This window comes from Anomaloglossus baeobatrachus, chromosome 8 (assembly GCF_048569485.1).
Source record: "Anomaloglossus baeobatrachus isolate aAnoBae1 chromosome 8, aAnoBae1.hap1, whole genome shotgun sequence".
Lineage (NCBI taxonomy): Eukaryota > Metazoa > Chordata > Amphibia > Anura > Aromobatidae > Anomaloglossus > Anomaloglossus baeobatrachus.
This window is the reverse complement of record NC_134360.1, coordinates 87972955-87986715: the sequence shown is the minus strand read 5'-3', so window position 1 is coordinate 87986715 and position 13761 is coordinate 87972955.

The window sequence follows — 13761 nt, the reverse complement described above, 5'->3', positions numbered from 1 at the left end:
CATTGATCCCTTGGAGTCCATGTTATTAACTACTCTGCCTCTGAAACAGACTGCCTGACACCGTCACATCGGCTTGTAGGGTTAGTGACTTCCAGGCCCTATCTTAGTTCCACCATTACTCAGCTTTCAAGGTTAAGGTGTCCTGAAACCTGCCCCTCCTTGCCTCCTGATAGTACGTCATGTTTTCTTAATTCAAAAGGGAATTGTTCTTCCATCCTTTGGGATAGTCGGCAAGATCAGGAAGGGGAGGGGGGAGCCATTTGCTGGACATTAGCGGTTCCTTATGGAATATCTGTCTGCAGCAGAGGCAGGTCGGGTTTGTTTTCTTTCAGGGTGATAGCTAGACGCTCAAGGCTTGGTGGGTGGATCTGCGCAGCCACTTCTTCGTCTGCTCGGCTTGTGGTAGGTATGTGCCTGTAGGTCTGAAAGTTCCCTGCACAAGGGCAATGACATCTCTTGGGCTGCAAGATCGTATGTCACCATTGAGCAGCTTGTCAGGGGCCACGTAATCTTCCCCTTTCACTCGCTATAGGCACTATAAGTTGGCCTTATCCTTGCTGGCTTCACCGGGGGAGCTCGGTTCTGTGATTTGCCCCCCCTTGGCTTATTCCTCTATCTATGTAATTCTCTCGTGGTGCTGTCATGGGTGCTGGAAAAATACGTAATTACTTACCGGTAATGTGTTTTTTCTGAACCCATGACAGCACCCTTACATTCCCTCCCTGCATGTGGATAATTGGCTGTTTTTTAGCTGCACGGGGTTCATGTTGGTGCTGGTTATGTTATAATGTTGTTTCCTCCGGAGGTCCTTTCATGCTCTGCAAACCAACTGATGCGGGGAGAGGTACCGCCCCTTTTTATCCTGGAGGTTTCCTGTCCTTGAAGGGCGGATCCCCTCTCTCGTGGTGCTGTCATGGGTTCAGAAAAAACACATTACCGGTAAGTAATTACGTATATTTTTTTTTTCCTTCTTTACAGTACAGTTACAGCGGCCGAGCGCTCAGCTGAGAGCCCTGACATGCCGGCGGCCGAGCGCTCAGCTGAGCGCCCTGACATGCCGCTGGCATGTGACAGCTCTCAGCTGAGAGCCCTGACATGCCGGCGGCAAAGCGCTCAGCTGAGCGCCCTGACATGCCGCCGGCATGTGACAGCTCTCAGCTGAGAGCCCTGACATGCCGGCGGCAAAGCGCTCAGCTGAGCGCCCTAACATGCCGGCGGCAAAGCGGTCAGCTGAGTGCCCTGACATGCCGGCGGCTTAGCGCTCAGCTGAGAGCTGACACATGCCGGCGGTCGGGCGCTCAGCTGAACGCTCGGCTACCGAGAAATGTTGAAATGTTGCAGTAATGTTGTCCGTGGTCCATCAGGACCATGGACAACATACAAAACCTCACGCAGCCTCAGTGCCCTCATGTGCAGCCGCTGGTGGTTAAGTATCCTTAACTGCGGTACACTTAGGGCGCAATCGCGGCAAGTCCCCATACGGGTACATTGCATGGAGATCTGCTGCGATCTGTTGAATTTCTCCAATATGAAGACCAACCCCGAAAGTACCGGCATCTGGGGGCCCCCCCGGGTCCCCGCTATCACGATAGTACGCACTGTCTGACTTTCGGGGAACACAGGTAAGCGACGTACACAGAAAAAAAAAAAACAACATGTAAAATCAGTCAACAGTGTCTTCTGCAACGTCAAAAGCACTAAACGTTATTTTTTTTTTTTTGGTCTCCAACTCGCTGACTCTCCCCCTGTGTCATATATCTCTACCTCCAACACTCTTTTTTCTGTTTTTCTCACTCCGTTTCACTCTTTGTATTTGTCTATTTCTCTTTATATATCCCTCTCTTTCGGCTCTATCCGCTGATATTCGGTCTCTGTCTTTTTCTCTCTCTGTCTTCACTGTTTGCATTTTAGCAGTTGATTTCAGCTCTAGTGCTCTTTCTCTATCCCTCTCTCTCTTTTTTCCTCTTCTTTTTCCCCCTCTTCCCCCCCCCCTCTTCCCCCCCCCCCTCTTCCCCCCCCCCTTTCCCCCCCCCTCTTTCCCCCCTCTTTCCCCCCTCTCTTCCCCCCCCCTCTCTTCCCCCCCCTCTCTTCCCCCCCTCTCTTCCCCCCCCTCTCTTCCCCCCCCTCTCTTTCCCCCCCTCTCTTTCCCCCCCTCTCTTCCCCCCCCCTCTCTTCCCCCCCCCTCTCTTCCCCCCCCCTCTCTTCCCCCCCCTCTCTTCCCCCCCCCCTCTCTCCCCCCCCTCTCTCCCCCCCCTCTCTCCCCCCCCTCTCTTTCCCCCCCCTCTCTTTCCCCCCCCCTCTCTTTCCCCCCCCCTCTCTTTCCCCCCCCCTCTCTTTCCCCCCCCCTCTCTTTCCCCCCCCCTCTCTTTCCCCCCCCCTCTCTTCCCCCCCCCTCTCTTTCCCCCCCCCTCTCTTCCCCCCCCTCTCTTCCCCCCCCTCTCTTTCCCCCCCCCTCTCTTTCCCCCCCCCTCTCTTTCCCCCCCCTCTCTTTCCCCCCCCTCTCTTTCCCCCCCTCTCTTTCCCCCCCTCTTCCCCCCCCCTCTTTCTCTATCCCTCTCTTTTTTCCCTCTCTTTTTTCCCTCTCTTTTTTTCCCTTTCACTCTGTTGCACTCTTTGCATTTCTCTGTTTATTTCTCTCTCCTCTTTCACTCTATTTCTATTTCTCTCTATCCCTCTCTCTTTTTTTCTCTCTTTCTCTATCCCTCTTTAACACCTCTTTTTACCTCTCTTTATCACTCTGTTTCACTATTTGCATTTATTTCTATGTCTATTTCTCTCTCTCTTTTTCTCTCTATCCCTCTATTTCGCTATCTTACTCTATCCCTCTCTTTCTATTTCTCTTTCTTTTTCTCTCACTCCATTTCACTCTTTGTATTTCACTGTCTATTTCTCTTTCTCTGTCTTTCAATCTATTCCTCTCTTTCTATATTTTTTTTTTCTTTCTCTATCCCTCTCTCTCTCTCATTCTGGTTTTCTCTCTCTTTTTCTCTTTCTCACTCTGTTTCACTCTTTGTATTTATGTCTGTTTATTTCGTTCTCAATCTGTCTGTTTCGTGCAATTTCTCTTTCTCTCTTTTTTCCTGTCTTTTTTTTATTTCTTTCTCTTTTTCTCTCTCCCTCTGTTTCACTCTGTTTGTATTTCTTTGTTTTTTTTCTCTCTCTCTGTCTATCCCTCGCTTTCTGTATATCTTGCCCTTTATTTGTCTGTCTCTCTCTTTGTCTCTATTGCTCTCTGTATCTCACTATTTCTCTTTATTTCTCTTTCTATGTTGCTCTCTCTGTCTCTTTTCCCCTCTCTATTTCTCTCTTTCTCTCTGTCTCTCTTTTCCCCTCTCTATTTCTCTCTCTTTCTCTCTGTGTATCTCTCTATCTCAATGTTTCTCTGTGTGTCTGTGTGTCTCTTTCTCTCTATCATTTTATCTGTCTATTGACGGCAAAGTAGCGGAAGGCAAGTTTGTTACATTGCAAGCAGAAGAGAAGAACAGAAGAGAAGAAAAGAGAAAAGTAAAATAAAAATAAATACACAACTATAAGCACATATTCGCCAAGAAATAATAAAATATTAATGTTATTGCACATCTCTCCTTTTTGTTAGATCTATCCTTCATATTTATCCCTCTCTATTAACCTATATCTCTACACCAATAAGTCTCTCTACCTCTGTCTACATCTCTCGCTCCCTATTTATATCCCTGTTACCTTCTATATTTCTTTCTATCTTTCTCTGTCGCACTCTCTGTCTCTTTCTCCCTCTCTATCCATTTTTAAATTCATGTCTATGTTTCTCTTTCTCTCTATCTTTATTACTCTCGCTCTTTCTCTCTGTCACTCTTTGTCTCTTTCTCCATCTCTGTCTATATCTCTCTCTGTCTCTATTTCTTTCTCTGTCGCTCTCTATTTCTTTCTCTCTTTCTCCCTTTCTCTATTTTTCTGTCTGTCTCTCTGTCTGTCTCTCTGTCTCTCTGTCTGTCTCTCTGTCTGTCTCTCTGTCTGTCTCTCTGTCTGTCTCTCTGTCTGTCTCTCTGTCTGTCTGTCTGTCTGTCTGTCTCTCTGTCTGTCTCTCTGTCTGTCTCTCTGTGTGTGTCTGTGTGTGTGTGTGTCTGTGTCTGTGTCTGTGTGTGTGTCTGTGTGTGTCTGTGTGTGTGTGTCTCTCTTTCTCTCTATCATTTTATCTGTATATTGACGGCAAAGTAGCGGAAGCCAAGTTTGTTACATTGCAAGCAGAAGAGAAGAACAGAAGAGAAGAAAAGTAAAATAAAAATAAATACACAACTATAAGCACATATACGCCAAGAAATAATACAATATTAATGTTATTGCACATCTCTCCTTTTTGTTAGATCTATCCTTCATATTTTTCCCTCTCTATTAACCTGTATCTACACCTATGTCTCTCTATATCTGTCTATATCTCTCGCTCTCTATATATGTCTCTGTTACCATCTATATTTCTTTCTATCTTTCTCTCTCTGTTGCGCTCTCTTTCTCCCTCTCTATCTATCTTTATATTCATGTCTCTTTTTCTCTCTCTTTCTCTCTATCTTTCTCTATTTCTCTTTTTCTCTCTGTCGCTCTTTCTCTATCGCTCTCTCTTTCTCTCCCTTCTTGTCTCGCTGTCTATCTGTCTCTTTCTCCCTCTCTCTCTCTCCATCTCAATTTATCTCTTTCTCTCTCTTTTTCTCTGTCTCTCACTATTTCTCTCTCTCTCTCTCTATTTCTATTTCTCTTGCTCCATCTTTCTTTATCTTTGTTGCTCTCTCTCTATTTCTTTCTCTCTCGCTCTCTCTGTCGCTTTCTCCTTCTCTTTGTATATTCATTTCTCTTTCTCTCTATCTCTTTCTCTCTATCGCTCTCTCTTTCTCTCGCTCCTCTCTCTGTCTGTCTATCTTTCTCTCTTTTTCTCTGTCGCTCACTATTTCTCTTTCTTTCTCTTTGTCAATCTTTCTTTATCTTTGTTGCTCTTTCTCTGTTTCCCTCTCTCTATTTATCTCGCTCTCTCTCTCTTTCTACCTCGATCTCTTTTTATATTGATTTCTCTTTCTCTATCTTTCTCTCTCTCTTTTCGCGCATTTTGATACAAACCAAAGTAAAGGCATAAGACTGGTATTCTCACACTGGGAAGCCCCACGTTATGGGGAGCCACCCACCCTGATAATTTCAGCCATCAGGCGCACGGAATTGCCGCATCCATTAGATGCGACAGTCCTGGGACTCTACCAGGCTCATCCCCAATTGCCCTGTTGCGGTGGCAAGAACGGTAATAAGGAGTTAATGGAAGTAGACCATAGCTGCCATCAAGTCCTAGGTTAATCATGGCAGGCGTCTTCCCCAGATACCTTTCATGATTAACCTGTAAGTTACATAAAATACAAACACACATCCCAAAAAAAACTTCATTTTGAGTAAAAAACAAAAAAAAATCCAACCCTCTTTAACCACTTTATTAACAACCAAACACCCTGCCAGGTCCGGCGTAATCATCACGACGTTACACGACGCTCTCAGCTATGTTACATGAAACTGACAGGAGCGGTCACACACCATACCACTCTCTGTCAGCTTCACGCAGCAACTTAAGTGAGCCGCACGATAAACGATGACGTCAGTCACGTGACACGCGGCCACTGCTTCATCCTCCAACTGTGACAGCAAGTCGCCCGAGTGACTTAAGTGAGCTGCGCGATTGGCGATGATGTCACAGGTGAGTTGCGGTTTCGGGTGGAGGACTCCAGCTGGCCTCGGGTAAGCTGAGCAACGGCATCGCTGATCACGCTGCTCACTTATGGGGATCTGCGGCCAGCGTTGAGTATTTTACGGGTGACCGATAATCAGGACGCGACACGCAAACTGAGCTTGGGGATGACAATGAAGTCGGGTGAAGTTCATCCCAGTTCATTCTCATCGCACGACTCTGTCTGCTGTCAGCGGGCATGTAGCAGAGCTCAATGCCGTCGGACCGCACTGTCAAAAATGATAGCAAAATGCATGCACAACGTATGCAAAATGTTTCCAAAATGTATGCATTTTAAATACATTTGTTTATTTAAAACGCAGTGTTTACAGTTCTGAGGGTGCGTTATTTTTCGCCCTGCTCAGAGCGTAAAGTGCCCACATACCCTAAGGGGTACTTTACACGTTGCGACATCACTAGCGTTTGCTATCGATGTCCAGCGCGATAGCACCCACCCCCATCGTACATGCGATATCTTGTGATTGCTGCCTAGCGAAAAAAACTATCGCTACGGCACCATCACACGCACGTACCTGGTCGTCGAAGACGCTGTGACTGCCGACCAATCCCTCCTTCAAGGGTGAGATGCGTTTGGCGTCACAGCAACGTCACCGCGATGTCACTAGGCGGCCGCCCAATAGAAGTGGAGGGGAGGATATGAGAGGGACATTACATTCCGCCCACCTCCTTCCTTCCGCATTGATGGTGGATGCAGGTAAGGAGATGTTTGTCGGTACTGCGGTGTCACACACAGCGATGTGTGAAGCCGCAGGAGCGACAAACAACATCATATCTCCTGATTTAGCGACATTATTGAAATGTACGACGTTACACAGATCAGCGATTTTGACCGCTTCTGTGCTCGTTCATCATCGAACTTAGGATTTACACGTTGCTATGTCGCGACCGGTGCCGTCCCCCATGATCACAGCACACACCGACACTACTGGGCCCCATCATCACACAAACACACACACTGAGTGAGTTCCGCGCTATAGCACAACTCAGTTTAGTTGCTGCGTGAAGATGACAAACAGCGGTCATGGTCTGTTACCGCTCTCTGTCAGCTGCATGTATCAGAGCTGGATGCGTTGTGGGATGTCATGTGTATTATGCCAGAACTGGTCTGGTGTTTGTGTAGTAATACATTTTTTAAATAGGGTTTTTTTTGTTTTTTATTTCAAATAAAGGATTTTTCCGGGTGTATGTGTTAATTTACTTTCACTTACAGGTTAATCATTGGGGGTGTCTCATAGGCGCCTGCCATGATTAATCTAGGACTTTGTGGCAGCTATGGGCTGCCATTAACTCATTATTACCACGATTGCCATCGCACCAGGGCAATTCAGGATGAGCCGGGTATAGTCGCGTGACTGTCGCATCTAATGGATACGTCAATTCAGGGCGGCTGCTGTCTGAAATTTTGAGGCTGGGGGGCTACCCATAATGTGGGGCTTCCCATACTGAGAATACTAGCCTTCAGTCGTATGGCTTTACTTTGGCAGTTATCCAAGTTGGGGGTGACTGCACGTGTTTTCTTTCAATTATTTATTTATTGTATGGCATGTTATAGAGCCACCCACCGTCGGCTGGGATTGGTTATAGTGAGACAGCTGTCACTCTGCATGGAGGCAACTCAGACTGAAACCAATCATATGCAACGTTGGTCGGGGGAAGCGTTGATTACTCGATCAAATACTGAGCGGACGGCATTTTCAAAATACAAGCCGCGTGTGACTGCTGTGCATCGCCGCGCCGACAATTGATGAGTATGACAGAGGGGAGAGAGGGGGGAAATAGGGGAGAGATACAGAGGTAGAGAGAGTGATAGATGTAAAGAGTAGATCTGAAAAAAAAAAGAGATAAAAGAGGTGCAATCAAACTATTATGTTTTGTTATATTTCCTATATCTGCTTATAATACTGTATTTATAAATAAATAGAAATAGAGAGCGACAAAGAAAAAGTGAAATAGAAAGAGAAATAGTAATAGACAGAGCAAAATAGAGAGAGAGTTAGAAAGAAAGATATAGACAGAGAGAAAGACATAGAGAGCGCGACAAATAGAAATACATAGAAATAGTCAGAGACAGAAAGAAATATAGAAAGAGAGAGAAAGAATGACGGAGATAGAGAAATAGAGAGAGAGAGGGAGAAAGAGATACAGAGAGAGAGGGAGAAAGAGAGACATAGAGGGAAAGAGTGAGAGAAAAAGAGAGAACGAGATAAAGATAGAAAGAGAGACAAAGACAGATGGAGAGAGAGACAGACCGAGACACACACAGAGAGACAGACACACAGAGACAAAGACACATAGAGAGACAGAGAGACAGACATAGAGACACAGAGAGACAGAAAGAGAGAGAGCACCAAAGAGAAAGTGAAATAGAAAGAAATAGTGATAGCCATAGATAAATATAGAAAGAGAGAAAGATAGACGGAGACAGAGAGAAATAGAGACAGAGAGAGCGAGAGAAAGACAGAGAGAGAGAGAAAGAGAAATAGAGCGAGATAGTGAGAGAAAAATAGAGAAAGAGAGAAAGATATAGACAGCGATAGAGAGGGACAAAGAGAGATGGTCAAAGAGAAAGAGAGAGGAGGGATATAGAAAAAGAGAGAGAGAGAGAGAGACATGAATATAAAAAGAGGGAGGGAGAAAGAGACACAGAGCGACAGAGAGAGAAAGAAATACAGACAGAGAGAGCGACAGAGAAAGAGAAATAGAGCCAGGGAGAGAAAGATATAGACAGAGATAGAGAGGGGAAAGAGACAGAGAGAGCGAGAGAAATAGAGAGAGAGAGAATAAGAGACATCAATTTAAAAATAGATACAGAGGGAGAAAGAGTGCGCAACAGAGAGAGAAAGATAGAAAGAAATATATTTCTTGGCGTATATGTGCTTATAGTTGTGTACTTATTTTTATTTTACTTTTCTCTTTTCTTCTCTTCTGTTCTTCTCTTCTGCTTGCAATGTAACAAACTTGCCTTCCGCTACTTTGCCGTCAATAGACAGATAAAATGATAGAGAGAAAGAGACACAGAGACACACACAGAAACATTGAGATAGAGAGATACACAGAAAGAAAGAGAGAGAAATAGAGAGAGACAGAGAGAGGGGAAAAGAGAGAGACAAAGAGAGCGACAGAGAAAGAAATAAAGAGAGAAATAGTGAGATAAAGAGAGAAATAGAGACAAAGAGAGACAAAGAAAGGGAAATATATACAGAAAGCGAGGGATAGACAGAGAGAGAAAAAGAGAAAAAGATAAAGACATAGAAAGAGAGTGAAACGGAGAGAGAAAAAGAGAGAGAGAAAAAAAAGAGAGAGAAAGAAGAGAAAGAGAAATAGCACAAAACAGAGGGATAGATCGAGAAAGAGATAAATAAACATAAATACAAAGAGTGAAACAGAGTGAGAAAGAGAGAGAAAAAGAGAAATACAGAGAAAGAGAGGGATAGAGTAAGATAGAGAAAAAGAGGGAGAGAGAAAGAGGGATAGAGAGAGAAATAGAGAGCTGGAGAAAGAGAGATAGAAATAAAGAGATACACAGGGAAAGAGAGGCATAGAGAGAGAGAGAAATAGACATAGAAAGAAATCCAAATAGTGAAACAGAGTGATAAAGAGAGAGAAAGAGTGATAGAGAGAAAAATAGTGAAAGAGCGAGGGAAAAAAGAGGGGAAAAAAGAGGGAAAAAGAGAGGGAGAAAGAGAGGGAAAAAGAGAGGGAAAAAAGAGAGGGGAAAATAAGGGGGGAAAGAGGGGGTAAAAGGGGGGGATAGAGAAAGAGAGACAAAAAAGAGAGAGGGATAGAGAAATAGAGAGAAAAAGGAGAGATAGAGAAATAAACAGAGAAATGCAAAGAGGGAAACCGAGTGAGAAAAAAAGACAGAGAAAAAGAGAGAAAGAAATAGAGGGATAGAGAGGGATAGAGTAAGATAGAGAAAGAGGGATAGAGAGAGAGAGAAAGAGGGATGGAGAGAGAAAGAGGGATAGAGAGAGAAAGAGAGGGATAGAGAGAATGATAGAGAGCGGGAGAGAGAAATAAAGATAGACAGGGATAGAGAGGCATAGAGAGAGACACAGACATAGAAATAAATGCAAATAGTGAAACAGAGTGATAAAGAGAGGTAAAAAGATAGGTGTTAGAGAGGGATAGAGAAAGAGAGAAAAAAAGAGAAAGAGAGGGATAGAGAGAAATAGAAAGAGAGAGAAATAAACAGAAATGCAAAGAGTGCAACAGAGTGAGAGTGAAAAAGATGGAAAAATAGAGAGGGAAAAAAAGAGGGGAAAAAAGAGGGGGATAGAGAAAGAGGGGGAAAAAAGAGGGGGGGAAGAGTGGGGAAAAGAGAGGGGGGGAAGAGGGGGGAAAAAGAAGGGGAAAGAAAAAGAGAGAGAGGGATAGAGAAAGAGAGAAAAATAATAAGAGAAAGAGAGAGAAATAGAGAAATGCAAAGAGTGAAACAGAGTGATAGGGAAAAAGATGGGAAAGAAGAGAGGGAAAAAAGAGGGGGATAGACAAAGAGGGGGGAAAAAGAGGGGGGTGAAAAGAGGGGGAGGAAGAGGGGGAAAAAGAAGGGGAAAGAAAAAGAGACAGAGGGATAGAGAAAGAGAGAGAGAGAAATAAACAGAAATGCAAACAGTGAAACAGAGAGAGAAAAAGACAGAGAAAGAAATATAGAGGGATAGAGAGAAAGAGAGGGATATATAAAGAGAAATAGACAAATACAAAGAGTGAAACGGAGTGAGAAAAACAGAAAAAAAGAGTGTGGAGGTAGAGATATAGACAAAGGGGAAGAGTCAGCGAGTTGGAGACAAAAAAAAAATAACGTTTAGTGCTTTTGACGTTGCAGAAGACAATGTGTGACTGATTTTACATGTTGTTTTTTTTTTACTGTGTACGTCGCTCAGATGCTCTCCGTGTCTCCCCGTAACCTATGCTCTCCTGCTCCGTCCGCTCCTCCCATCTATTTCCTGCTGCTGAGCAGGATGGGAAGGAGGTGACGTCCGATCATCTGGCCAGTAAGCGCTTGCGCAGAACGCTGGAGCAATAGGGGAAAGTGCGGTCACAAGGTTATGGCGGCACTTGCTGATGACACTCACAGCGCCGCCCATAACCTCGTGCCCGCGCAAAGCGTCACCAGTGGTAACACGTGCACACAGTGCACGGCACCGCTACAGTCGCACAGCGCATGCGCGGGACCACGGGCGCCCAGGGGCGGCGTCCTGAGGTTTGAAATTCAGCGTTCGGGGGCGGCGTAAATCGGCAGGAGGACAGCAACAGACATCAGGCAGCCTGCCCCCATGGACGATTTACAAAATTTGCATACGAAAAGGTACAAGTTTATAAAGTATTTATTTTGGTATAAAAGGGGCCACAAAAACTATAGAAAGCTTGCTAGAATACAGCCCAGGAGCTGCAGAGGGGGAGACTTTTACGTTTACAGGTAAATTTCTGATGACTTAAAGCTGGTGGTGCTATATTATTGTGCATAATTACTATCTGTATCCTGCCAGCAGGTGGCGCTGTATGACTGTGCAAAATTACTATCTGTATCCTGCCAGCAGGTGGCACTGTATGACTGTGCATAATTACTATCTTTATCCTATCAGCAGGTTGCGCTGTATGACTGTGCATAGATACTGTCTGTATCCTGCCTGCAGGTGGCGCTGTATGACTGTGCATAGTTACTATCTTTATCCTATCAGCAGGTGGCGCTGTATGACTGTGCATAGATACTGTCTGTATCCTGCCTGCAGGTGGCGCTGTATGACTGTGCATAGTTACTATCTTTATCCTATCAGCAGGTGGCGCTGTATGACTGTGCATAGATACTATCTGTATCCTGCCAGCAGGTGGCGCTGTATGACTGTGCATAATTACTATCTGTATCCTGCCAGCAGGTGGCGCTGTATGACTGTGCATAATTACTATCTGTATCCTGACTGCAGATAGTGCTGTATGACTGTGCATAGTAGTTACTATCTGTATACTTAAAACTGGTGCTGATATACTAATGTGCATAGTTACGAATTACAATCTGTATCCTGTCAGCAGGTGGCGCTGTATGACTGTGCATAATTACTATCTGTATCCTGTTAGCAGGTGTTGGTATATGACTCTGTATAGTTACCATCTATATCCTGTCAGCAGGTGGCGATTAATGACTGTGCATAGTTTCATTCTGTACACTTAAAGCTGGTGGTCCTATACTATTGTGCATAGTTACTATCTGTATTTTGTCAGCAGGTGGCGCTGTATGACTGTGCATAATTACTATCTGTATCCTGCCAGCAGGTGACGCTGTATTACTGTGCATAATTACTATCTGTATCCTGTCAGCAGGTGGCGCTGTATTACTGTGCATAGTTACTATCTGTATCCTGCCAGCAGGTGACGCTGTATTACTGTGCATAATTACTATCTGTATCCTGTTAGCAGGTGTTGGTATATGACTCTGTATAGTTACCATCTATATCCTGTCAGCAGGTGGCGATTAATGACTGTGCATAGTTTCATTCTGTACACTTAAAGCTGGTGGTCCTATACTATTGTGCATAGTTACTATCTGTATTTTGTCAGCAGGTGGCGCTGTATGACTGTGCATAGTTACTATCTGTATCCTGTCAGCAGGTGGCGCTGTATTACTGTGCATAGTTACTATCTGTATCCTGCCAGCAGGTGGCGCTATATGACTGTGCATAATTACTATCTGTATCCTGTCAGCAGGTGGCGCTGTATGACTGTGCATAGTTACTATCTGTATCCTGTCAGCAGGTGGCGCTGTATTACTGTGCATAGTTACTATCTGTATCCTGCCAGCAGGTGGAGCTGTATGACTGTGCATAGTTACTATCTGTATCCTGTCAGCAGGTGGCGCTGTATGAATGTGCATAGTTACTATCTGTATCCTGCCAGCAGGTGGCGCTATATGACTGTGCATAATTACTATCTGTATCCTGCCAGCAGGTGACGCTGTATTACTGTGCATAATTACTATCTGTATCCTGTCAGCAGGTGGCGCTGTATGACTGTGCATAGTTACTATCTGTATCCTGTCAGCAGGTGGCGCTGTATTACTGTGCATAGTTACTATCTGTATCCTGCCAGCAGGTGGCGCTGTATGAATGTGCATAGTTACTATCTGTATCCTGCCAGCAGGTGGCGCTGTATGACTGTGCATAGTTACTATCTGTATCCTGTCAGCAGGTGGCGCTGTATTACTGTGCATAGTTACTATCTGTATCCTGTCAGCAGGTGGCGCTGTATGACTGTGCATAGTTACTATCTGTATCCTGTCAGCAGGTGGCGCTGTATTACTGTGCATAGTTACTATCTGTATCCTGCCAGCAGGTGGCGCTGTATGAATGTGCATAGTTACTATCTGTATCCTGCCAGCAGGTGGCGCTATATGACTGTGCATAGTTACTATCTGTATCCTGCCAGCAGGTGGAGCTGTATGACTGTGCATAGTTACTATCTGTATCCTGTCAGCAGGTGGCGCTGTATGACTGTGTATAGTTACGATCTGTATCCTGCCAGCAGGTGGCGCTATATGACTGTGCATAATTACTATCTGTATCCTGCCAGCAGGTGACGCTGTATTACTGTGCATAATTACTATCTGTATCCTGTCAGCAGGTGGCGCTGTATTACTGTGCATAGTTACTATCTGTATCCTGTCAGCAGGTGGCGCTGTATTACTGTGCATAGTTACTATCTGTATCCTGTCAGCAGGTGGCGCTGTATTACTGTGCATAGTTACTATCTGTATCCTGCCAGCAGGTGGCGCTGTATTACTGTGCATAGTTACTATCTGTATCCTGTCAGCAGGTGGCGCTATATGACCGTGCATAGTTACTTTCTGTACTCTTCGGCTATGTACCCACGTGTGTGCGCTCTGCACAGCAGCGTAACGTCACTGCATGTGCGCTTCAGAGCGCAACTGAAAAGCTCCCTTCTGAAGCTTCAGTGACTGCAGAATTTGTGCGCTCTGGATGCAGCCTCTCCCATAGACAGAGCCGGGGGCTGCATGC